This window comes from Ursus americanus, chromosome 22 (assembly GCF_024610735.1).
Source record: "Ursus americanus isolate L20-20 chromosome 22, mUrsAme1.1.p, whole genome shotgun sequence".
In the NCBI taxonomy this organism is placed as follows: domain Eukaryota; kingdom Metazoa; phylum Chordata; class Mammalia; order Carnivora; family Ursidae; genus Ursus; species Ursus americanus.
The window spans coordinates 51,866,302-51,892,059 of record NC_142148.1 but is presented as its reverse complement, the minus strand read 5'-3'; the positions used below and the strand labels follow the sequence as shown (position 1 = coordinate 51,892,059).

At 49.5% G+C, this 25,758-nt stretch overlaps 3 long non-coding RNA genes across 4 annotated transcripts; 1 reads left to right on the top strand and 2 right to left on the bottom strand.

The window, feature by feature from the left end:
• Positions 1-456: 456 nt before the first annotated feature.
• Positions 457-4,737, bottom strand: LOC148108155 (uncharacterized). 2 transcript variants are annotated; one of them, XR_015721150.1, is made up of 3 exons: positions 4,479-4,737; positions 2,087-3,205; positions 457-1,563 (listed from the first exon to the last, which is right to left on the bottom strand). It is a non-coding gene; the product is annotated as an uncharacterized LOC148108155 (long non-coding RNA). The 2 variants fall into 2 exon arrangements; XR_015721149.1 differs by lacking the exon at positions 4,479-4,737 and having other exon boundaries at positions 2,087-3,671.
• Positions 4,738-14,145: 9,408 nt separating this feature from the next.
• Positions 14,146-14,721, top strand: LOC148108154 (uncharacterized). The gene is made up of 2 exons (XR_015721199.1): positions 14,146-14,263; positions 14,456-14,721. It is a non-coding gene; the product is annotated as an uncharacterized LOC148108154 (long non-coding RNA).
• A 6,042-nt stretch (positions 14,722-20,763) lies between these two features.
• LOC148108153 (uncharacterized) lies at positions 20,764-24,201 on the bottom strand. Its single transcript, XR_015721148.1, has 2 exons — positions 22,394-24,201; positions 20,764-21,870 (listed from the first exon to the last, which is right to left on the bottom strand). It is a non-coding gene; the product is annotated as an uncharacterized LOC148108153 (long non-coding RNA).
• Between the last annotated feature and the right edge of the window lie 1,557 nt (positions 24,202-25,758).

Genomic DNA, 25,758 nt, shown 5'->3' with positions numbered 1-25,758 from the left:
GTGTGAAGAACGCCCAACCCTCCAGGGTCAATGGACATATCATTTGAACGTGTCATTTTTAAAGAAAAGTGAAATGCAGTCAAACATGGAAAGACAGAAAATAACATCCTTTTAAAGAAAATCCACTATGATCCTCTACACTGTTTCTTACGTTCCACATATGAGTGAAAACTGATGATAATCATAGGGGAAAGGAGGGAAAACTGACCGGGAAGCCATCAGAGACGGAGCAAAACCATGAGGGGCTCTTAAGCACAGAGAACAACTGAGGGTGGCTGGAGGGGAGCTGGGTGGGGGGATGGGGCAATTGGGTGAGGAGCATAAAGGAGGGCACGTGATGTGATGAGCACTGAGTGGTATATGCAACTGATGAGTTATTCAACACTACATCTGAAATAAGGATGGACTGTATGTCGGCTAATCGAATTTCAATAAAAAAATAACGGAAATCCAAGGTTCTGTGTTTTCTTGTTTTCAATACGAAAAATACCGGATGATTTCTTTTCTTCCCACAAGCAATGAAGGGAGCTAGCCTATTCAAGGTGAGGCAGTTTTCAGGGCATGCTGCCTTTTTCATTTCAGCCCTAAAGAGACTTTCAAACATGCTTTCAGTTCCAGGCCTCTTGCCCTTCGAGTCCATTCTGAGCACCCTTGACAGGGTGGCAAAAACTTTGTCTCTTCAAGGTGGGTCACCTCAAGCAGGTAACATCTGTACTTGCCACAGAGTTACTACAGGTGTGCACCCTCCATCACTTACAAGTGCCTCTCGACAAGATTTCCTCACAGGCGGCATGAATACTGGTGGCTGATGGTTTTCTCTTTGATGACATTGATCCCATTTTTTCACTTGCACGATGACTGGGAGTCGGCTCTCGGTCTCATTCCTGGTGGTGATACAGCTCTCCAGCTCCCCCTCAAACATGTCCATCTCCTCTCTCCCAGAGAGGAACCTGCAGAACTTAGGGACCATGAACTGGGAACACAGAGCAAACATATAAAGGTCTTGCCTGACTTCAGCTCAGCATAGGAGGGACATACTGTTCCCCTTTGGTTTGACCCCAGTGTAATTTAGTACTCTAACCTTCTTTGCCATTGACTCCAGACAGTGGCTCACCAAGACGGGAGGGATACGGAGTTCCTTGCAGACACGCCCACACACCACGTTCATCACCTTCTAGCATGTAAGACTATGTCCCTCATCTGATTAAGAAACTCTTCAAACATTAATGGATCAGAGTGCAATGAAAGTCTAACTTGGAAGAAGGGCTGAGCTCGGGATTCCGTCCAGTCATATGTCTCACTGCTCCCATCATCCACGTAGGTGCTGCACAAAATGGACAAGGTCCCATTTCCAGTACACAGCTCATGCTGGCCCATCATACATATTCCTATCCTCTTGCGATCACATAGCGTCATGACCCCATCATCATGCCCGTGCTTCTCCAGTTCATGCTGCTCTCTTACTCCACTAATGAACCTTTTTCATCTCGGAAGTGCAGTCCAATAATATTCATTTTCATAGCTTCACAAAATAGGATTTGGCCATGCTTTAATGGATATGACCTGCAAGGCACAGGATAGAAAAGACAAATAAATTCACGTACAGGACATTCAGAATACTTACAATCTTTGTGACTTTAAAGACATTAGCAATGAAGTAAAAACACAATCCACAAGATGGGAGACCATATTTGCAAACTGTCTATCTGGCAGGGGCTCAATATCCAGAATGAATAGAGATCACATGAACTCAACAACAGACAACAAAATGAATGCAATGCGTGAATGTGCAAATTGGGAATAGGCATATCCTCAAAGATGTGCACGTGAAAAGAAATTTGAAAAGATACATCACTAATGTTAAGGGAAATGCAAATTATAAAAAGCAATGAGATACCATTTTACATCCTTTAAGATGACTCTTCCAAAAAAAAAAAAAAAAGCAATCAGAAGGGAAAAAAAGAGCAAGTGTTGGCCAAGATGTGGAGAAGATGGAAGCCTTATTCAGTGTGTGTGGTAGGAATGTTTAACAGCATAGTTGTGAAATCAGTATGGTAGTTTCAAAAAAAATGAAAATTAGACTGACTATGTGTTCCAGTAACTCCACTTCTGGGGTGTATACCCAAATTAATTGACAGCATGGTCTTGAAGACATATCTGAACACACATTTTCATGGCATCATTATTCATAATAGCTAACCCATGAAAGCAATCCAAGTATCTGTCGAGGGAGGAACAGATGTTGTATGTACACATATTGGAATAGCATTGATTCTTCAAAGTGGAAGAAGACATTGACATATGCCACAACATGGGTGAACCTGGAGGATATTATGCTAAGTAGATGAGTATTCATGAAAATACACACTTTGACTTCACTCTTAGGACCTACCTAGAGTAAATTGCCAAAGACAGTAGAATGGTGTTGCCAAGGGCTGGAAGTAGGCGGTCATCGGAAGTTTCTGATTCATGGTATAGAGTTTGAATTTTACAAGATACAATGAGATGTGAAGCTGGGTTACAGGGAGGTTGTTCAAACATATTAATGCATGGAATACACTTAGAATGTACTCCATGAACTTAATGGACTTAACGACATGAAAATAAATGTAAACTGCAAATACGGAGAAACGAACTCGGGACAATTTCGTCTAGCCATTTATATCCTTTCGTTTAGGTCCCATCTCAGACATTTTGCTTCAGCCATTTTCCATGAGGCGACTTTGATCAAACAAAATGTTCTCATTCTGTGCCCACTTGGAAGCTTACAATCAGAATTTTCCAAAACATGAACAGTTTTTTCAAAAGTTACTATCTGAGGTCACTTATTAAGACTTTCTATTCTTTGACAAATTGTTAAATGGAACAAAATTTTAAAATTCTATTTCATCTGCTTTAATTTTAATTCACTGATTTTTAATTTCAGAATCGACTTTCTATGCCAATGGCTTGAAGTTTTTAACCCCTAGGATAACCTACTGGCTTTCGGTTCTGCTGTTTTCAGTTTTGTTTACGTGACGTTCTTTTTACCATGTCCAATTTCCTGATGCTCTCTATGAATATTAAAATATTTTTTTGCTCCAGTTGTTTTGATACATTTGACATACAGAACTGTGTATGTTTAAGATACCTGGCGTAATGATGTTCCTTTCGTATACTGTGAAACGATCGCCAGAATAAATTTAGTCCGCCGCCATCATCATCTCTAGAGATACAAAAATGAAGTAAAAAGAAAAGAAAGAGAGGTTTTTCTTTGTGATGAGAACTCTCAGAACTTGCTCTTTTCACACCTCTCAAATACACCATAGAGCAGTAATGAACTGTAGTCCTGGGGTGTACTGTAAATCCCTATTCCTTATTGATCTGAAACTGGAATTTGTACCTTTTCACCATTCACTCAATTCCTGCACCCCCTCCGCCCTCTGCTTCCGGTTACTTTTATCTGATCTCTTGTTCTGAGTTAGTCTTCCTCCTTTTCTCTTCTTTGTCTCAGATTCCACAGAGAAGGGAAAAATAGAGATCCTGCTCCTTTGCTCTGTGACTCTGCAAAGGCACTGCGTTGAGGACCCCCGAGAAAAGGCATGGCTTTTTTTGCTGGTGTGCCTGCGTGGGGCTGTGCCACCTGAGCTGGAGAACTGGGTGCAGGGCGCTTCCTTGTCCATGGTACCTGGTGAGTTCTGCTGGAGGAACTGGAGCAGGAAGAGTCAGGCAGAGGCCATTGTGGTTGTCGCCCCTGCCCAGAAACAGCTTGAAAGTTTTAGTAGCATTCTGCAGTCTAGGTGCTTAAGAGGGGAGGTGGGCTCCAAGATCTTCTCAATTATTCATTCAGTAACTACACACTGAGCACTGCCCTATGCCAGGTATCTTGCTGGGCCCGTGCGCGGAGCTGAAATTACCTAGGGCTCCTTTGCTTTAGGAGCTCCCAGTCTACACATGGACCAAAGCTCCAAAGAGAACGCACGTGAAAGAAAAGAGCAAGCGCTCTGTACTAGGAATGAAGTGTGCTACGGAGGAAGGCTGGGGAGTCACTGCATGGAAAGATATGAAAGGCCTCACTGAGGCTGAGGTTGCTGAGAACAGATTGACCAAAGGGAGCTAGGCCTGCACACGTCAGGGAGCAGCGTTTCAGGAAGAAGTGACTTGTGCTGCAGACACTCAATAACAGAAGCCAGTTTGGCCAGAGGAGTGAAAAAGGCAGCCAGGGTGGCTGCAGGGACACTAGGAGGAGAGCAGAGGGGAGGGAGGAAGGCAGGGACACATGCTGAGGCCTGGGAGACTGTTACTTATCTAGAGTTGCCCCGGGACTGCATTGCCCTGATACCCTGCATGTGCAGGTGCATCGCTTTAATTTCTAACAGTATTTGTGGGTGAAGAATGCGGGCCCAAATTAGCATGGTTCCCCAGGCTCAAGGTGTGTCAGTGGCTGCGGCTGTGACCAGGGCCATACTGGAAGAGGATTTTGTCATAACTTGGCTCACGTGACTCGGGATGCCATCCGGACTCAGAACCTGAGTTCCTGTGTGTCTTTTGGCCTTGGCACTGCCTCCGTTCTCTATCCTGTGAGCCTCTGTAGATGGCAGCTCAAAACATCGGTGCTTGGTTCTGCTTCAGAGAGAGAGAAGAAGAAGGGAAAGGGAAGGAGTGAGTAGTGGAACATGATGGAAAGTAACTAGGGAGTGAGAAACTCTTTGCATGGCATGTAGAGAAGCTCTAGGCATGGTACTTCATCACGTTGAATATGTCCTGTGGGTCAAAAGCCAGTCACTGACCACTTAGCGGTTACAGTCTGATGCCTATACCACAGGTCAGGATCCCTGGGAGCCATGGTGAAAGCCGCTCCCCTCATAGACCCAAACGAGGTAACGGGGTCTCGTTCTTCATATAATGGGAAACAATTGCATGGTTTTACTACAGAGGTTGACAATGCCTGCATCTTCTTGCTTTTCCAGACCATCATGGTGCCCACCTTAAAATGAGGCCAAGAGGGAAAGTGACAGTTGCAGTATTACATGGCTGGAACCCAGGCCTCTTCTGAGCGGCCCTCCATGCCAAGTCCCACCCCTTCTTGTAATTCTTCCATCTTGAAAATTGTGCCTCAGATACACAGGGGACCACCCCACACATGTAATAAATACTCTTATCCACAGACACCAGAGGATGTCCCAAGGAAGTAGATTCTAGCCTGATCCCCACACTGCAGGCTGGGAAAGTGGGGACTACGTGAGAGACGCAATGACATAGGACACACAAGTGCGCAAAGAAACACAGAACGTAAGGTCTGAATTCAGCTCTGCCTCCTGAAGCTTCGGACCCTAGTTCCATTTCCAGAGAGTGGTGGCTATGGCCTTTTTGGCTCATTGTGTCCAGTTCAGGAGATGACATGGGGGAGAAAGCTAAGGAGTCAACTGCCAAGAAGGGGCTCTGGATAGGTCTGACTGAACACATGGTCCCAGGGATTAGAATCTTGAAAGAGTGACCTCACTTCCTCTGTGATAGGCCCCAACTGAACTTAGAACTCTGGTAACCGGGCACCCAGATTCAAAAGACAACCTGCTCTCCAGCTCACTTGAGTGGAGACGTTCGAGAGAACAGGATGTTCTCTTGCTGCCTTCCTCCCTTCAGGGTCTCTGGGCCCAGGCAAGCCCAGAGAGAGAGACTTTCAAATAATTGTAGACGTCGGCTCAGCCCGCTTTTCCGAGCCCTCTGGACATGTGGCAGGAGACACCAACAGGTAACACGAGGCAGCTCAGGGCAGCCCACTGGAGAGCAGGCAACAACTGTGATGTCACCTCAGCAGGCCCACACCTCTTGCCCCTCATTATGTGTGTCCCTGTGTGTGTGTTGGGGTGGGGGGCTGGTTGTCTATGTGTAGAGAAGGGGACAGAGGATGTGGGACACACCCTTCCTGGGCAGAAGGAAGCTGCCAGGTGTTGGAAGCCTGGCCCATCTTTCATGTTCACACCCCAGGTCATAGCAGGCAGGATGAGAAGCTGAGCACTGGGGACCAAGCTCAACTACCTCGATGTTAATCACGAGCTCTAGAGTTTCATCCGGCTACCTCCTTGCTCGATGTCTTTTCAGCTGTCCCTCTTTGCCTCAACTGGAGAGCAGGATTTCTAATGCGGGTGGCCCCTTGTGGCAATGTCCCGGGAGGACACTAATGTCTCTTGACCCCATGTCTATGGGGCACTGCATTTTCAGAGCTGCACCCAGGAGGTCATCGAAGAGCTGGTCTGGGACTTCAACTACAACGCCCTAGACAAGTGGCAGGTGCACCAGGCCACCCAGGATCAGTGCCGCTCTGAGGTGAGAATGGGAAGAGGGTTCCACACACCCAGGGCCCCCACACAAATATGGGGACAAACCTGGGGCCCTCCCATGGTGTTTCTATATGAGTGCCCCGCAGGCCCAACCACAAAGTCATCCCAGTATCCACACCTCCACCACCAGCTATGGGAGAAGGTAGGAAGACACTCTTCCCATAGGTGGGAATGGTAGAGAATAGTGGTCATGTTTTTTGCAGTTTGGGGCGTGGGTTATTCTGTTTCATTCTGTTTTGTGTGACTTTTCCCACAGCCATGAGTGTCTTTGCATTTTGCTACTGTTTTGAGTATTTTCTTGACTCACCCCAGCCATCCTGTGTAGAACTCAGCTCCACTGTCCTTGGAGAACGTGTCCAAGGCCTTATGAATCCTCACCCCACACAGGGTGATTGAACATAAAAGGAACGGTGGGATGGAGCCATTCTATATGTTCCTCTGTAACGTATCACCTCTCAGAACACATCGACTCATTGTATGTCCCCCGGGTCACAAGCTGTGTCCTCATATGTCTTTTTGGACCTCCGTATGGGAGGTTGTCTGCCACCGTGATTCAGCCTTTCAAGCACGGATTGGGTGCAAGGCCTCTGATGCCTCCTGGCCCAGGTAGTGGACTCTGTCTTTTCAGAGTTCAATCCAGGCCATCTTTGAGGAGCTGCTTGCTCCAAAGGCTCAGCTACTCCATCTCCCTTGACAAGCAGCAGGTGCCTCGGCCCACAACAGCATCCAATGCTGGTCTGGGGTGAGAACAGGTCCAGATTGATGTCCAATCTCAGGACCCACAGATGATCACGGCAAGGCCAGAACCCACACTAGAAACAACCGGCTCCCCTGGGGCCTGCCGAGGAAGGTGGATTTCCCCTGAACCTTTCTCCCCACCTTAGGAACAGAGCAGGCCGCAGCAGCCTAGGGAAATGCCATGCATTCCATGCTCTGGACAGTTCTCAGGCCCAACGTCTATGATCTCGAGCAGTGTTGGAGATGCTAAGCCTCTGCTTTCTCCTGTCTGCAGTAGGGATGTTGACTGATGACTCAAAGGCATACAGTTCTTAATAAAGCCTATTCAGAGAGAGAAAGGCTGTGGTGGCTCAGCTAACAAGATGTGTTGAAGTGACCAATGCTTTCTCATTTCACCCCTAAAGGCAATTGTACTTTCAAGCCTAGAGCCTTTTTCTGGGTGGGCCCTCAAGTCCCTTTTCTTGCACAAGTTCCCGAAGGGATGGGACTCTCTGGTCTGAGCCCCAGACCCTGATCATCCTGGTGGTTCGTGGTGTTGAAGCTGACTCCATTGCCCCCCACACCCCCCTTCTCTACCTGGTGGGAAAAGGAATCATCCCTGTCCCTGGATGAGGCCCAGACGATGCTGAGGCTCCGAGAAGGCACAATGGAGCGTTTCGTACAGTCCCTGGTGCCATCCTTCCCAGATGGGAGCATCTCAACCACCTCAACGATCTTCTGCATGTACGAGATGTTCACTTCAGCCACACAGGTCCTGGGCCAGCAGTTCAGTCGGTGAGTGCCCACCCCATGCACAGCACAGGGTGAGCCTCCCATCTACTGGGTGTACATCTCGGGAATGGCCCTACCCCTCTCTGACCTTCCCTTTCCCCTTCTGAAAAGTGGGGTGGTTAAGAAGATGAACCTCATACAGTTACTGTAGGAAATCATGGGAGGAAACATGGCACGGGCTACTCTGGTGCTTGGCTCTGTAGAAAGGGCTCCTGGACGTGCTGGGCATCTTCTTGCTTAATAGTTCTCTCTCTCCGGTCAAGAAGCTCTCAAGTGCAACCCTCACAGGCCGGTGGCCCTTCTGGGTTGACGAAAGGAAATGCAAAGCAGGCAGTTTCCCCATGTGCAAAGGACTTCTGAGATTCCATCTAGATGGTTCTGGTAGTTGTCCTTTGTGTGAGCAGCTCAGGGGCACACTGGGAGCAAGCAGACCAGCCCACGGGCCACTCCGGATTTGGAAAGTGCGGGCTGGGAAGTAGTCATTCAAGAATGTATATTAAGCACCTAGGAATGTGAATGGAGAGAGGAGATACAGTGTCTGGGTCTCAGTTCTAGTCAGAGGGTCAGATAGGCACTCTGCACACCTTAAGCACGCATGTCCAATGGTTGTTAGATGTGATATCTTCGTAGCCTCCTCTAGCTTTGAAAGGATCCACCGAGAGCTGGATCATAGGACAGATGAAATGATCAAGTAAAACTGGGACAGGGGTTTGGGTCCAGAAGCAGGGCTGGCTGCCTCCACAGAGCAGGGTGGGGGACTACAGGGGTGGTGGCTGGGGAGGGATTTGCCGAACCAGGGATCTCACCGATCTCTTGATTTCCAGTGGGTGGGCTTCATCTGGGGGGCTTCATGTGAAGAAGCAGATGAGTCAAAGAAGGCTGTGGAGGGGGTCCCAGGCCCTCTGGGCGGCAGAGCACAGTCTGGGCTCAGTGGGTGCCTGAAACACCCATCCCTTTGACGGTCCCAACTTGCTCTGCCTGCCCCTCCCTGCTGACCACCCCAACCGGGGCCAAGAACCGAGGGTGTGCTGAGCCAACCACTCACAAATCTGCCTCCAACCTGAGCCTTGATACTGGTGTGCATGGAGGATAGAGTAGACCAGGCCCATGGCCAGGTAGAGGAGAGGAGAAGTGGAAAAACCAGACTCATTCAGGTTTTCTGGAGGACCAGGCCTCCCACTACGAGGGCAGCTAGAGAGGGGTTGGAAGGGGGCTGGGGCCATCCTCTGGGACCCATACAGAAAGAACGGTGCTGTGGGAGTAGCATGTGCAATGCAAGGCCAGGCCTCTGACTCTGCTCCACATATGACTCTCCCCAGCACCCTGTCTCCCTTCTTGGGTACCTGGCCTGGCCAGAATTTGCAGGCTATCTATCAGTCCCTGGGCCGTGACCGTGTCGAGATCAAGGTGGCCTATGTGCATGGGGCCATGGTTCTGAAGTGGCATGCCTGGGACCTGACAAACCATGTCCCCCTTCTCCTGATGCAGCGGGAACTTCTGGCGCTCACTGAGGCAGAGGTGGAGGGTAAGGGGGATGGCAAGCTGGGAAGGCTAACTGGGATGCGGTTCATGGGCTGGGTATTCCTTTCAAGGCCATGGGGTCTGTCCTGGTTTTGCAAAGGCATCCGGAAAGTCAGTGATGTGGATGAACCTTTCTCTGTCTCCTGCCCCAGTGCCAGCTCCAGGGCTCCTTCCAGCGGCAGAGCCAGGAACAGGGCCTCCTATAGAGCTAGAGGCGACCCCGGCTCTGTGTCAACTGTCACCTGCGGTGTCAGAGCCAGCCTCCCCTCCGTCAGCTGTTCCAGAACTGCAACCCGAGCTCCCATCTTCTGCGTGTGTGCCGGGTGCTGAGCAGCAGTCAGCTGGACCACCCTTTTTGCTAGAAAGTTTCACTCAGGCAACAGCCACAGAGCCCACCGCGGCCCCAGAGGCTTCCTGCCACCGCTGTGTCACCCCAAAGAACCAGCTGGGTGAGGAGAAGCCCGACCTCCTGGACTTCCCTCCCAGGCTGGTGGCAGAGCAGCTCACGTATATGGATGCGGTGAGCAGCTGGGCTCTCAGGGTGGGCCAGGGGCAGGCCTTCCTTCTGCTCTCACCTGCCCCACACCTGCCTTTCCCTGATGTGGACTCCTATGGTCTGGGACCAAATCTCAGCTCCACCACTTCCCAACCCTGTCAACCCATCAAGGCGCTTAGCCCCAAGCTTTCACTGTCCAGCTGCGGACTGTAGCGAGAGACCCTGATAAGCACTGATACGGAGGTACTAGGGAAAAGAAATGAGCCAGAATGGAGAGACCAATGGGCAGGCCCTGGTCCCGTGGGTGGAGGAGGGCAGCTCCCTGTGTTCAGTCAAGTCCATGGGTCACCCACTCATGTGCCTTGGAGGATGAGTACCCTCAGCATTGATTAGGCATCTGATGTGTCCATGAGGACAGGGCAGACGGAAGAACGTGTGGTTGCAGCTCCCGTGTGAGAATGTGCATCTGAAAGGGGGGAAGGACCAGGGGGATGGCCAGTTGGAGGGGAGGGGAAGAAGCCCCCTTGGGTTGGACCACCTTGCAGTGCCACCAGGAGCTGGGAGTTCCTGAGCATGATCAGGGTGCCAATGCCCTCCTTCCTTCCCTTGCTCTGTTTGCTCCTGGGTCATTGTGTACTGGGTTCCCTCAGGGAAAAACAATGGAATGAAATCCACGGTCTCCAACCAGGCTCAGGCCAGATTCTCAGCTCCCTGAGGTCCAGCTCTGACCTGTGACCCCTACGTAGGACATGCGTCTTGCATGGGAAATGGCTGGGTGAACCAAGGTCCGGCTGTTCTCTAGGAGCTGTTCAAGAAGCTGCTGCCCCATCAGTGCCTGGGCTCCGTCTGGTCCAAGCGCAACAAGCCTGGCAATGAGCACCTGGCACCCACAGTCCGGGCCACTGTCGCCCAGTTCAACGGTGTGGCCAAGTGTGTCATCACCACCTGCCTTGGCAACCCAAGCATGACAGCCCGGGACAGGGCCATGGTGGTGGAGCACTGGATCAAGGTGGCCAAGGTATGCAACGGGAAGCCCAGCCGAGGTGCTCTCCTGAGTCTCGGGCACTGCTCTTCCCTTGATCGGGTGTCAGGGTGGAAGGCCCTGGTCTTTGCCCTAGGGACTGTGCAGTCCCTAGGCTCTTCCGTCCAGGGGCATGCTGACCTTGCCTTGCATGGCCCCATGCTGGGATGCTCCGTTTCTGCCTGGCTCCTTCCTTGGAGTGAGTAAAATCTTCCTCCTCCTCTGGGCCTCACGTGTGCCCTTCGGCAGGTCCCTGGACAGCGGCTTCCTCCAGCAGGAGCACTTTCCCCTGAGGGGGACTGAAGCTTGAGACCCAATCAGGTGCTGGCTCCCCAAGTGACAGCCCATTCTCTTCCCTCCCCAGGCCTGTCAAACCCTGAGGAACTACTCGTCCTTACATGCCATCCTCTCGGCTCTGCAGAGTGTCTCCATTCACCGCCTCGAGAACACGTGGGGGAAGGTTTCCAGGTGAGTAGGCCTCTCTCCATGGAGGGACCAGGATGGACGAGGGAGCTCCCAGAGGCTTGTCCTCTTCACCGTCAGGCAGCTTGGACCTTCTGGGAGGCGGCAAACCCCGACCACAGGACCTGGGCTGGTGGGTGGGTCTCTCAGCCTCCCTGGTGAGGAGGCCACCATGCCTCCCGCTTTAGAAATCAGTTTTGCCAAATCTCCCACATGGGGCTGAGCTGCATTAAGTCTCTTCACGTGTTTCCTTGACAGCCACTAAGCTGTCTGCCCATTTGAACCCCAAATTGACCCAAACAGCGTTTCTCAATGAATATGGGAAGGGAGGCCCAGGACGAGCACATGAGAGCTCCTTCCCATGTCCTACAAAGACCTTAGTGCTCAGAGGATCCCAGAAGAAACCCTCAACCAGGCAGGTTGACACTCTGGGGTTCTGAAAGAAAAGGCACTCGCACTCAACCCTGCCACATTATTCGTCCATTGATCCTGCCTCCCTTGCCTCTCTTCAGGAAGCCATTGAGGATCTTTCAAAAGCTGTGCAGCAAGGACACCGCACAGGGCAGGAACCTGCTCATCAAGGTAGCCTGGAAGGTGCAGGTCTGGAAAGAGAGGAGGGGTGGGAGGGAACAGGGTCCTGCGAGGATGAAGTCGGGAATGGTCTGAAGCATTCCTTGGGGAGGGGAAGCCTTTGGCATGAATGTGGCGACAGCCTAGGTGAGGATGCCGTTGGTGGCGAGGGGGGCAAGCAGGTGGTGTCCAAGCAGACTCCGTAGCCTACACACCCTCTCTCTCTGTGTCGACAGCTGGTCCAGGTGGGGGCCTCTACAAACCTGGAGAGCCCAGAGGACAGACCTGTGCTCAGTGATGGGGTTGGGCTGGGTTGAGGGCCACAACAATGATGAGAGTAATAGGATCCTGAGTCCTCAGGAGACCATGGGAGATAGGTGGAGTTGTCACGTTTCCCGATGAGAAAACAGGCTTGGGGAGGCCAGGCTGCAAGCTCAAGGTCACACATGGAGTGAATGTTGGAGTGAGTTGTTCTGGAATCACTCACGGCCTGCTTCTGGATAATGGGGCCTCAGGATCAGTATGAGTTAGGTCAGATGTCTAGGTTCTGACGTCCAAGATGGTGGGGGCAAGTGGCCTGAGGGTATGATGGTCTCAAGGAACTTGTCCTTGGTCCTGCAGGAGCGACCGTCCAATAGATTTGCCACCCTGGTGATGGCCCTCCGGGGAGCCCAGAAGAGGATGCAGAAGAAGGTGAGTGTGCCTGAGGCCCAGGGCCTCCAAAGTCAGAGGAGGAGGAGGGCTCCTCCCTGAGGGCTGGAGGCCTCCCAAAAAGGAAAGATCAGGAAGAGGGGGACCTTCCCACTGCAGCTGCGGCTCCTGGGGACACGGCTTCTACAATTCTTAATTCGAAAGGACCAGGAGGAGGGTCTAAAAAGGTCCATAGAGAATGGGTTTTGCGGGTGGGGAGGGACCGACCTAGTGCTCCATTCCCTGGCATTTTTGAAAAGCAGGCCCTGAAGGTGATGAGGAGGAGTCTGATGTTCTGGGAGGGGGAGGGGAAAGGGAACCCGTGGGGGGGAGGCTGCTAAGGGTCCTAGGCTGCTCCACGTGAACCCATGGGGTGGGCCAGGAGGCTGGAGCGTTTCAGTGGAGGGTCCCTGTGGACACCAGCGAGCAGGGACTCATCCCAACCCTCCCCCTCATGACACAGGGTGTCGTGCCTTTCCTTGGCACTTTCCTCACCGAGCTGGTGATGTTAGATACCGCCATGGAGGACTATCTGGAGGTGGGTGAGCCTGAGGATTGTGGGGGAGGGACCAGAATCCGGAGGTTTGGGAGCAGAACGCCCCTGTACTGAGCCCTGAGCTCTCAGGACTCGGCAAACCTCCCATCATGACAGCCTCACGGCTACCCTGTGAGCCTGGGGGCTGTTGCCCATCTCAGGGATGAGCGAGGTGAGGCTGCAGTTAGGCCACGGCTCCCGGTGCCGAAGACTGGTGAAGCACCAGAGCTTCCTGAAGGCAAAGCTGCGTGAGGTCTGTCTGAGTGGACCTCAGCCTCCCCCGGTGAGTTTGCCCGTGGCGGGAGAATGAAGTCAGGACCCTCCACGTCAGCAAGCACCTCAGTAGCCGCAACAGCCCCTTCCTGCCTGAGGCTTCGGCCTCCCCCACTGTCTTCCGAGAGGGTGGTGCTGCAGGGTCCCGACCTGTAGCCAGTCCATCTGCCCCATGTCCTCCTTTCTCTGGACCCCAGAGCCTGGCCTACATCCCAGGCCCGCTATCTGTGTATGCACAGCCCCTCACGGGTCCTGGCCATGGTGCAGCATGAGAAGGGATGGGAATCAAGTGCTCCTAAGAACCAGGGGCCTCATTCTGATGGACTTTGTCTGCATTCCAGGAGAATGAGATCAACCACCACAAAAGAAATAAGGTGAGCATATGTGGCGCTTCCCACAGGGAAGGGTAGGGAGTGGGCCTCAGAGATGTCCCTGGGAAGAACATTGCTTGGCTCCATGCCCTCCACCTCACATTTCCTGGGACCCCTTGAGAAGAAAGCAGTGCAAGTCCCATCCCGTTAGGAGATGGGGACAGAGCATGGCATCCAGGAGAACTTCCCGGAGGAGGGGCTACTGATACCTCTGAGAACAGGTGGAGACCGGATGAATCTGCAGGGAGGAGGATGGCCATGTGTGCCAGGACCTGGGATGGGTGCCCGGTCCCGGTGCTCAACCCTCACCAGACCCTGCAGCTCCCCCCCCCCCCAGGCTCCCTATACATCCTGTGCTTCTCTGTCTGTTCAGGAATACCAAGTCATGACGGACATCATGCTGCTCCAGGTGGCTGCCGAGAATTACACCCTAGAGCCCGAGGATCCTTTTTGGGCCTGGTTCCAGGCTATGGAGCCGCTCAGCGAGGCTGAGAGGTGAGGCCCATCAGGAGCTGGGTCGGTGAGGTTCGGGGTGGACTCTTTCTGCTGGCCACTCCTGGGATCCTCCTTCCCTGGGCAGCCTCAGGCCTTGTTGCCGGGGCGCCAGACTCCAGCTGTGGGCAAACACTGGCAGGGACTCTTGAATGGAAGCTCCTGGGCAACTCACAGGTGTCCCTCTGTCCTTAGCTACACCCTGTCCTGCCAGCTGGAGCCCCGGTCCTAGCTGGTCAGCAGCACTCAAGAAGGAGAAGAACTGGCCGCAGTCAACCTCAGGGCTGAGCAAGTGTCCAGTGGCCCTGCAGGGATTCCTCAGCAGCTGCATCCTTGTGCCCATTTTCTCCACACCCCTTCCCCCCATCTATTTCCTTATGTAGGGGCACCATTTAGTTGTTTTAAATAGTACCGTGATAGATTTGCATGTTAGGAGATTAAAGCCCTTTTTTTGTTTTAGAGCCCATGTGTGTGGTTTGGGTCTTTTACTTCCTACAGTAATGGAAAACTTGCACAGACTCTCATATTCGTTCCTGACCTAGGAAATCTTCCAGAGTCATCAGCTACTGTATGTGGGAGGAAGGAGAAGTGCCAGCCCTTCTCCCTAGCCACTGGAGGGCACCCCCAAATCCCCCTTACTCAGAGCATGGGTCCATTTCAGTCAATGAATTTGGGCAAACAGCAGAGACAGCCCCTCAGAACTCCTGAGATTTAGAGGTTGCAGGGACTTTCCCAGGAATAGCAACAACCACTGAGAGTGGGAGTCTTTAAGACTTGTACGCCCCAGAACTCCTTCCTGCCCCAGGACTGGGGTTGCCTTTCTCCGCTCTAAGGCCAGGAAGACTGTGTCCTGCTTCTTCCGTTGAGATGCTTTTTTGGTTTTGTGTTTGGTTTTGTATTGCCCCCGTATTTGGAACTTGTCGTATTGTAGTTCAATCTCTGGAACTGCATCAGCACCTAGTGGGGAAAAACACGGAAGGAGATCAAATCCTGCGTGTGAAGGGGACAAAGCCAGAGGAAGATAATTTGCAGATGGACTCAGGGCAGGCAGGACTTTCCAGCCTCAGTCTCCCCGTTGGCCGTTTACCAAGTTTGGAATCTTTCTGGGATTCTTGTCAGTGATCTCTGGATTCCCTTTCCTGCTTGTTTTATGTGTTGGGAAAAGATGGGAGGGGTACCTTAAAGGGCACACCTGAGCCTGGTTCCATGAACATCTATGCTGACCTAGGAGCCAGGATTTCCAGCCTTCGTGCATCTCCTTATGCGGTTCTTCTGAAGCAGCAGTTCCCTCCAGGCCCCAGGCTCTGGGTCAGATGCACAATAGCTACTGTTCCCTGGCTGGCATCTGATGGATCAGGGACGGGCTCTTTCTTGCCAGGATAATGGGCCATATCCTTGACCAGAGAAACCCCACACTCTCCTTGCTGTCCGTCATGACTTTTAGGTCCATGTTTTCTGAAGTCCATCATCTCTATATTTTTTATAATAATTTTTTTTATTATGTTAGTCAGCATACAGTACTTCCCTAGTTTTTGATGTAAAGTTCCATGACTCATTACTTGCGTCTAACACCCAGTGTACCATGCAATAGGTGCCCTCCTTAATACCCAACACCAGCCTATCCCAATCCCCCACTCCCCTCCTCTCTGAAGCCCTCAGTTTGTTTCCCAGTGTCCATAGTCTCTCGTGGTTCATTCCCCCTTCTGTTTACCCCCCCTTTCTTCTTCCCTTTCTTCTCCTACTGATCTTCCTACTTCTTATGTTCCATAAATGAGTGAAACCATATGATAATTTTCCTTCTCTGTTTGACTTGACTTAGCATTATCTCCTCCAGTCCCGTCTATGTTGCAGCAAATGTTGAGAAATTGTTCTTTTTGATGGCTGAGTAATATTCCATTGTCACTAATATTCAACAGTTTACACACTCAGTCTCAGTTTGCACACTTACACTGACTTGTCCGAAATTAGGTACTCAGCCTGAGCCCCCAGACCTACTGGGTCCCCTGCACATTGAAAGTGAGCAGATGAGAAGCATCTCGCATGCAACTGGTTGCCAAAACAAAGCAGGGGTATGAATACTTCTATCAGACAAAACAGAATATAAAAAAAAAAAAGAGTAGTGACTCACAAAGAAGGACACTGTGTCCCAATCATGGAGACAATGCAACAAGAAGATAGAACAATTTTAAATTTTTAGACACCCATCATAGGAGGACCCAAATACATAAAACAGTTAATAACAAAAAGCAGGCAACTAATTGACTGTAATACAATACAGTAGGGGATCTAACACCCCCCTTCTATTAATGGACACATGATCCAAACTGAAAATCAACAAGGAAACAGTGGCTTTGGGTGATGCACTGGTTTTAACAGACGCATGCAGAACATTCCATCCTCCAACAGCACATACTCATTCCTTTCGATTGCACATGGAACGTCCTCCAGAGCAGATCACATATTAGGCTACCGAACAAGTCTCTACTAATTCAAAAAGATGGAAGTCATGGCATACATCTTTTCTGACCACAATGGTATGGACTAGAAATCAACCACAAGAGAAAAACCTGGAAAGACCATGAACACAAGGAGGTGAAAGAACACGCTCCCGAGAAATGAGTGGGTCAACCAGGAATTCAAAATAGGAAAAAAAATTACATGGAATCCAAAAACAATGACAAGACAAGCGTCCCAAAACTTTGGGATACAACAAAAGTGAATCTTAGAGGACCGGTTACAGCAAGACAGGCCAGCTCCAAAAGCAAGAACAATCTCCCATCCCATCACCTGACACAAAGGGATCTAGCATAAGAACAACAGAGAGCTCTAGAGCAGGGGATCAGCCTTGGCGCGTTGGAGCTCTTGCTGTTGGGCCCATGCATAGCTTCCGTCCTTGCTCAATTTCCCAGCAGGTATGGTGTTCTTTCCTTTCCTGCACAACAACTCCCACCATGTCCACTGGGGAATCAACCCTTTATGGAATTCTAGAATGCTAGAAACTGCCAAAAAGGCCCAGGAAACAACCATGCCTTCCCCATTTGGTATATCAAGGTGCCGATTAGCTTTCTCTTTGGGGAACATTCAACAGTGGTTTTTGAGACATTGTCTTAGGCCTGGATCCCCTGGGGATCTCGTGAAAATACAGATTCTGATTCAGTAACACTGGGAGGGACGTGAGACTCTGCATTTCCAACACGCTCTCCGCGGATGCTGAGGCCACTTGTCCACGGACCACCCTGACAAATGGCACCAGCAGGCCATTTGACCAAAGTTATCTGTTTCACCACTGAAAACAGAATTTTCAGCAACAGTTTGGCTGCAACGAGGAGGCCTTTTTATTGCCGGGAAGATAAACAGCCAGGGCAGGGCTTTGTCCACACCTGCAGGCCTCTCCTCCTCTTCTCTTCCAGGGCATATGGAGGCAGGATGGAAGGAGGTCAATAGTTTAGGAGCTTCTTTAGGTCAGTGGGTTTTCTTTCCTGTGCCCTCCTGTATCTCTGCAATGTGTGCAGAGCACAAAGTCCTTCCAAGAGGGATGGCCGAGGCTGAAAGGGGGTTAGGTGGGAGCCTGAGCTCCTGAGTCAGCCCTGGCACGTGGGCAGAGGCAGGTGCTAGGGGCCACTCTGTGTGTGGTGCACGGGCTCCCTCGCAAGTCCCCATGAACGGGCCAGAGGAGCTTCAGAGAGGACGGGCAGAAGACCCAATATTGCTCCAGGCGACAGAGGAGGGAAAAGACTGAGGTTGGTTCATGGCTGAATGGGCTTGGATGTGGCTGCAGGATGGAAAGTGGCTGCAGATATACTACAGCCCCGTTCAGGGTAGTCTTGATAGAATGCAGCGACGGGAAATTCTTTCGAGCATTTCAAAATTCTTTCAATTCTTTCAGGTGGTATGGAAAGAAAAGCAGCCTGAGGAAAGAATATACATTGGCTCGTGGCAGTGGTAGATGATTTGGCTCGTTGGTCAGGGACTGGGAGGAAGAAGATTTATGACAATTAGTCGTGGGGAACAGACATGTAGGTGGACCCATGGGAGTGGGCACCAGGTATGATGATCTTTGCATCACACATTGACATCCACCCAAGCGCATTCAACCTGGAAAAGGCACTAAGCAGCCGAGTACATCTTGGCCACTTGATATCCATTCTAGCCTCTCACATTGCCCATCCCAGTGCTAGCATAACGGGCTCAGGAATGGACATGGTGACAAGGATGGAAGGCAGGGCCCCAAGACCTTCCCATTTCTTCTTTCAGCAACTATGCTCTGAGCGCTCAGCCTGTGCCAGGTGAGTTGGTGCGCCCCAGTGCAGTCTGCAAATGGCCAAGTTGTTTCTGCTGTTCTGATGGAGAACACCGTGAAAGCAAGACGTGTGAAAGAACAGAGCAGATATTATACTCCAGTTACCAGCACAGTGTAGTAGGGAGGGCTAGGGAGTCACTGGAGAGGAGGGTCTGGAAGGCCTCCACATGGTGACATCTGCTGGTAGCAGATTGACAAGAGGGAGCAAGAGCTGCACACCTCTGGGAACAGTGTGTCAGGGAGAGGGCACCGCTGGGGCCAAATCTCTCAGACAGAAACTAGTTTGACCAGAGAAGATTCGGAAAGTGGCCAGAGTGGCTGGTGGAGGCTGGAAGGTGAGAACAAGAGATGGCAGTGGATGGGAGGGCCAGGTGCCGAAGCCTGGTCGACTGAGTTAACTATCCGTTTGTCTCTGAGAACACTACTAGAAAGCTTAGCACTTCTGAAGCGTGATATTTCCTAGCTCCCAATTCGGGGGGGCCTGGAATCTCCGCACAGTTGAGACTGGGTGTTTCTGCCCCCAGGTCTCTGTGTGATGCAATCTGCGCCTCACCCGAGGCCCAACTGTGGTAAGATTTGCTCCCAAGTCACTGATGTGACTAATGTCAGGATTTAGCTCAGACTCAACAAAGTGGGTTTAAGCGAAATCCTGAATTTGAGTTCTTTTCTGCCTATTAGCCTGGGCACTCCCTAGGTTCCTTCCTCTGTGGGCCTTTATGTAGGGCAGTTCTAAACACCAGTGCTTGCTTCCCCAGTGCAGGGATACAGGAAAGAAAGGAAGGGAACAGAAGAGAGTAACAGGAAAGTGACAATGTTCTGTCATATTCTCTTGGTCAGAAACCTATTAGCAACCAGGCAGTGGATAGACAGGGAGGTATATAGCACGGGTGGGGATCCCTGGGAGCCACTGTGGAGTCAACGTGGTGGTATAGTCACCACATTTCATCCAGACCATGAAACGGAGGTAAGCTTTAAAGTCGATGTGTGTTATGTTAACATGGGTTTGACTCCTGTGTGGCACTTAAGAGACAAAAAGAAAGAACAAAGAGAAAACAAACAAAAAACCAGTCTCAAATGTAGAGCACAGACTGGGGATGGCCAGGGGGGGGATGGGTGAAATAGGTCATGGGGATTAAGAGTACACTTATGGTGCTGAGCACTGAGTAATGTACAGAACTATTGAGTCCCTGCTGTTCACCTGAAAGGAATATAACACTGTCTGTCAATTATAGTGTAGTTTCAAAACTTAAAATCGGTCCTATGAGATCTAAGCTTAGAATACGCAGAGTTTCCTCATGAGGTCTCATCGGGCTGAACGTCAATCCACATGAAAGGTAAATGAAAATGTCCAAAGACAAAAGGACAGTCTGTTTCTATGGAAAGGCCAGGGCCCACCTCTGTGTTCACGTAAAAGGTAACGTCCTATGCTACTGGCAGTTGGAGCAGAGTTTCACTCGAGTCCTATTGGAGCGATGCTCCTCTGGTGTTCTCATTCTACTTGGTTGTGTGTCTTCACGAAGTAATTGAAATAACGATTCCTAACCTTTGTCTCGTGGATGAAGCAATATTCGACTATCGGTAGCCATCGAACGTTTGTAGCGGGAACAACTTTCGGAAAATATTTAGCATTCGTATCTCTCATCGTATTACAGATAAGGAAGCTGAAGCCCAACAAGGGCACCCGGGGAACAATAACACAGAGGAGGTTCTCCTGACACCTGGTTCAGGGTCCTAACTCATTGAGGAAGTGTGAAGAACGCCCAACCCTCCAGGGTCAATGGACATATCATTTGAACGTGTCATTTTTAAAGAAAAGTGAAATGCAGTCAAACATGGAAAGACAGAAAATAACATCCTTTTAAAGAAAATCCACTATGATCCTCTACACTGTTTCTTACATTCCACATATGAGTGAAAACTGATGATAATCATAGGGGAAAGGAGGGAAAACTGACCGGGAAGCCATCAGAGACGGAGCAAAACCATGAGGGGCTCTTAAGCACAGAGAACAACTGAGGGTGGCTGGAGGGGAGCTGGGTGGGGGGATGGGGCAATTGGGTGAGGAGCATAAAGGAGGGCACGTGATGTGATGAGCACTGAGTGGTATATGCAACTGATGAGTTATTCAACACTACATCTGAAATAAGGATGGACTGTATGTCGGCTAATCGAATTTCAATAAAAAAATAACGGAAATCCAAGGTTCTGTGTTTTCTTGTTTTCAATACGAAAAATACCGGATGATTTCTTTTCTTCCCACAAGCAATGAAGGGAGCTAGCCTATTCAAGGTGAGGCAGTTTTCAGGGCATGCTGCCTTTTTCATTTCAGCCCTAAAGAGACTTTCAAACATGCTTTCAGTTCCAGGCCTCTTGCCCTTCGAGTCCATTCTGAGCACCCTTGACAGGGTGGCAAAAACTTTGTCTCTTCAAGGTGGGTCACCTCAAGCAGGTAACATCTGTACTTGCCACAGAGTTACTACAGGTGTGCACCCTCCATCACTTACAAGTGCCTCTCGACAAGATTTCCTCACAGGCGGCATGAATACTGGTGGCTGATGGTTTTCTCTTTGATGACATTGATCCCATTTTTTCACTTGCACGATGACTGGGAGTCGGCTCTCGGTCTCATTCCTGGTGGTGATACAGCTCTCCAGCTCCCCCTCAAACATGTCCATCTCCTCTCTCCCAGAGAGGAACCTGCAGAACTTAGGGACCATGAACTGGGAACACAGAGCAAACATATAAAGGTCTTGCCTGACTTCAGCTCAGCATAGGAGGGACATACTGTTCCCCTTTGGTTTGACCCCAGTGTAATTTAGTACTCTAACCTTCTTTGCCATTGACTCCAGACAGTGGCTCACCAAGACGGGAGGGATACGGAGTTCCTTGCAGACACGCCCACACACCACGTTCATCACCTTCTAGCATGTAAGACTATGTCCCTCATCTGATTAAGAAACTCTTCAAACGTTAATGGATCAGAGTGCAATGAAAGTCTAACTTGGAAGAAGGGCTGAGCTCGGGGATCCGTCCAGTCATATGTCTCACTGCTCCCATCATCCACGTAGGTGCTGCACAAAATGGACAAGGTCCCATTTCCAGTACACAGCTCATGCTGGCCCATCATACATATTCCTATCCTCTTGCGATCACATAGCGTCATGACCCCATCATCATGCCCGTGCTTCTCCAGTTCATGCTGCTCTCTTACTCCACTAATGAACCTTTTTCATCTCGGAAGTGCAGTCCAATAATATTCATTTTCATAGCTTCACAAAATAGGATTTGGCCATGCTTTAATGGATATGACCTGCAAGGCACAGGATAGAAAAGAAAAATAAATTCACGTACAGGACATTCAGAATACTTACAATCTTTGTGACTTTAAAGACATTAGCAATGAAGTAAAAACACAATCCACAAGATGGGAGACCATATTTGCAAACTGTCTATCTGGCAGGGGCTCAATATCCAGAATGAATAGAGATCACATGAACTCAACAACAGACAACAAAATGAATGCAATGCGTGAATGTGCAAATTGGGAATAGGCATATCCTCAAAGATGTGCACGTGAAAAGAAATTTGAAAAGATACATCACTAATGTTAAGGGAAATGCAAATTATAAAAAGCAATGAGATGCCATTTTACATCCTTTAAGATGACTCTTCCAAAAAAAAAAAAAAAAAGCAATCAGAAGGGAAAAAAAGAGCAAGTGTTGGCCAAGATGTGGAGAAGATGGAAGCCTTATTCAGTGTGTGTGGTAGGAATGTTTAACAGCATAGTTGTGAAATCAGTATGGTAGTTTCAAAAAAATTAAAATTAGACTTACTATGTGTTCCAGTAACTCCACTTCTGGGGTGTATACCCAAATTAATTGACAGCATGGTCTTGAAGACATATCTGAACACACATTTTCATGGCATCATTATTCATAATAGCTAACCCATGAAAGCAATCCAAGTATCTGTCGAGGGAGGAACAGATGTTGTATGTACACATATTGGAATAGCATTCATTCTTCAAAGTGGAAGAAGACATTGACATTTGCCACAACATGGGTGAAGCTTGAGGATATTATGCTAAGTAGATGAGTATTCATGAAAATACACACTTTGACTTCACTCTTAGGACCTACCTAGAGTAAATTGCCAAAGACAGTAGAATGGTGTTGCCAAGGGCTGGAAGTAGGCGGTCATCGGAAGTTTCTGATTCATGGTATAGAGTTTGAATTTTACAAGATACAATGAGATGTGAAGCTGGGTTACAGGGAGGTTGTTCAAACATATTAATGCATGGAATACACTTAGAATGTACTCCATGAACTTAATGGACTTAACGACATGAAAATAAATGTAAACTGCAAATACGGAGAAACGAACTCGGGACAATTTCGTCTAGCCATTTATATCCTTTCGTTTAGGTCCCATCTCAGACATTTTGCTTCAGCCATTTTCCATGAGGCGACTTTGATCAAACAAAATGTTCTCATTCTGTGCCCACTTGGAAGCTTACAATCAGAATTTTCCAAAACATGAACAGTTTTTTCAAAAGTTACTATCTGAGGTAACTTATTAAGACTTTCTATTCTTTGACAAATTGTTAAATGGAACAAAATTTTAAAATTCTATTTCATCTGCTTTAATTTTAATTCACTGATTTTTAATTTCAGAATCGACTTTCTATGCCAATGGCTTGAAGTTTTTAACCCCTAGGATAACCTACTGGCTTTCGGTTCTGCTGTTTTCAGTTTTGTTTACGTGACGTTCTTTTTACCATGTCCAATTTCCTGATGCTCTCTATGAATATTAAAATATTTTTTTGCTCCAGTTGTTTTGATACATTTGACATACAGAACTGTGTATGTTTAAGATACCTGGCGTAATGATGTTCCTTTCGTATACTGTGAAACGATCGCCAGAATAAATTTAGTCCGCCGCCATCATCATCTCTAGAGATACAAAAATGAAGTAAAAAGAAAAGAAAGAGAGGTTTTTCTTTGTGATGAGAACTCTCAGAACTTGCTCTTTTCACACCTCTCAAATACACCATAGAGCAGTAATGAACTGTAGTCCTGGGGTGTACTGTAAATCCCTATTCCTTATTGATCTGAAACTGGAATTTGTACCTTTTCACCATTCACTCAATTCCTGCACCCCCTCCGCCCTCTGCTTCTGGTTACTTCTATCTGATCTCTTGTTCTGAGTTAGTCTTCCTCCTTTTCTCTTCTTTGTCTCAGATTCCACAGTGAAGGGAAAAATAGAGATCCTGCTCCTTTGCTCTGTGACTCTGCAAAGGCACTGCGTTGAGGACCCCCGAGAAAAGGCATGGCTTTTTTTGCTGGTGTGCCTGCGTGGGGCTGTGCCACCAGAGCTGGAGAACTGGGTGCAGGGCGCTTCCTTGTCCATGGTACCTGGTGAGTTCTGCTGGAGGAACTGGAACAGGAAGAGTCAGGCAGAGGCCATTGTGGTTGTCGCCCCTGCCCAGAAACAGCTTGAAAGTTTTAGTAGCATTCTGCAGTCTAGGTGCTTAAGAGGGGAGGTGGGCTCCAAGATCTTCTCAATTATTCATTCAGTAACTACACACTGAGCACTGCCCTATGCCAGGTATCTTGCTGGGCCCGTGCGCGGAGATGAAATTACCTAGGGCTCCTTTGCTTTAGGAGCTCCCAGTCTACACATGGACCAAAGCTCCAAAGAGAACGCACGTGAAAGAAAAGAGCAAGCGCTCTGTACTAGGAATGAAGTGTGCTACGGAGGAAGGCTGGGGAGTCACTGCATGGAAAGATATGAAAGGCCTCACTGAGGCTGAGGTTGCTGAGAACAGATTGACCAAAGGGAGCTAGACCTGCACACGTCAGGGAGCAGCATTTCAGGAAGAAGTGACTTGTGCTGCAGACACTCAATAACAGAAGCCAGTTTGGCCAGAGGAGTGAAAAAGGCAGCCAAGGTGGCTGCAGGGACACTAGGAGGAGAGCAGAGGGGAGGGAGGAAGGCAGGGACAGATGCTGAGGCCTGGGAGACTGTTACTTATCTAGAGTTGCCCCAGGACTGCATTGCCCTGATACCCTGCATGTGCAGGTGCATCGCTTTAATTTCTAACAGTATTTGTGGGTGAAGAATGTGGGCCCAAATTAGCATGGTTCCCAAGGCTCAAGGTGTGTCAGTGGCTGCGGCTGTGACCAGGGCCATACTGGAAGAGGATTTTGTCATAAGTTGGCTCATGTGACTCGGGATGCCATCTGGACTCAGAAGCTGAGTTCCTGTGTGTCTTTTGGCCTTGGCACTGCCTCCGTTCTCTATCCTGTGAGCCTCTGTAGATGGCAGCTCAAAACATCGGTGCTTGGTTCTGCTTCAGAGAGAGAGAAGAAGAAGGGAAAGGGAAGGAGTGAGTAGTGGAACATGATGGAAAGTAACTAGGGAGTGAGAAACTCTTTGCATGACATGTAGAGAAGCTCTAGGCATGGTACTTCATCACGTTGAATATGTCCTGTGGTTCAAAAGCCAGTCACTGACCACTTAGCGGTTACAGTCTGATGCCTATACCACAGGTCAGGATCCCTGGGAGCCATGGTAAAGCCGCTCCCCTCATAGACCCAAACGAGGTAACGGGGTCTCGTTCTTCATATAACGGGAAACAATTGCATGGTTTTACTACAGAGGATGACAATGCCTGCATCTTCTTGCTTTTCCAGACCATCATGGTGCCCACCTTAAAATGAGGCCAAGAGGGAAAGTGACAGTTGCAGTATTACAGGGCTGGAACCCAGGCCTCTTCTGAGCGGCCCTCCATGCCAAGTCCCACCCCTTCTTGTAATTCTTCCATCTTGAAAATTGTGCCTCAGATACACAGAGGACCACCCCACACATGTAATAAATACTCTTATCCACAGACACCAGAGGATGTCCCAAGGAAGTAGATTCTAGCCTGATCCCCACACTGCAGGCTGGGAAAGTGGGGACTACGTGAGAGACACAATGACATAGGACACACAAGTGCGCAAAGAAACACAGAACGTAAGGTCTGAATTCAGCTCTGCCTCCTGAAGCTTCAGACCCTAGTTCCATTTCCAGAGAGTGGTGGCTATGGCCTTTTTGGCTCATTGTGTCCAGTTCAGGAGATGACATGGGGGAGAAAGCTAAGGAGTCAACTGCCAAGAAGGGGCTCTGGATAGGTCTGACTGAACACATGGTCCCA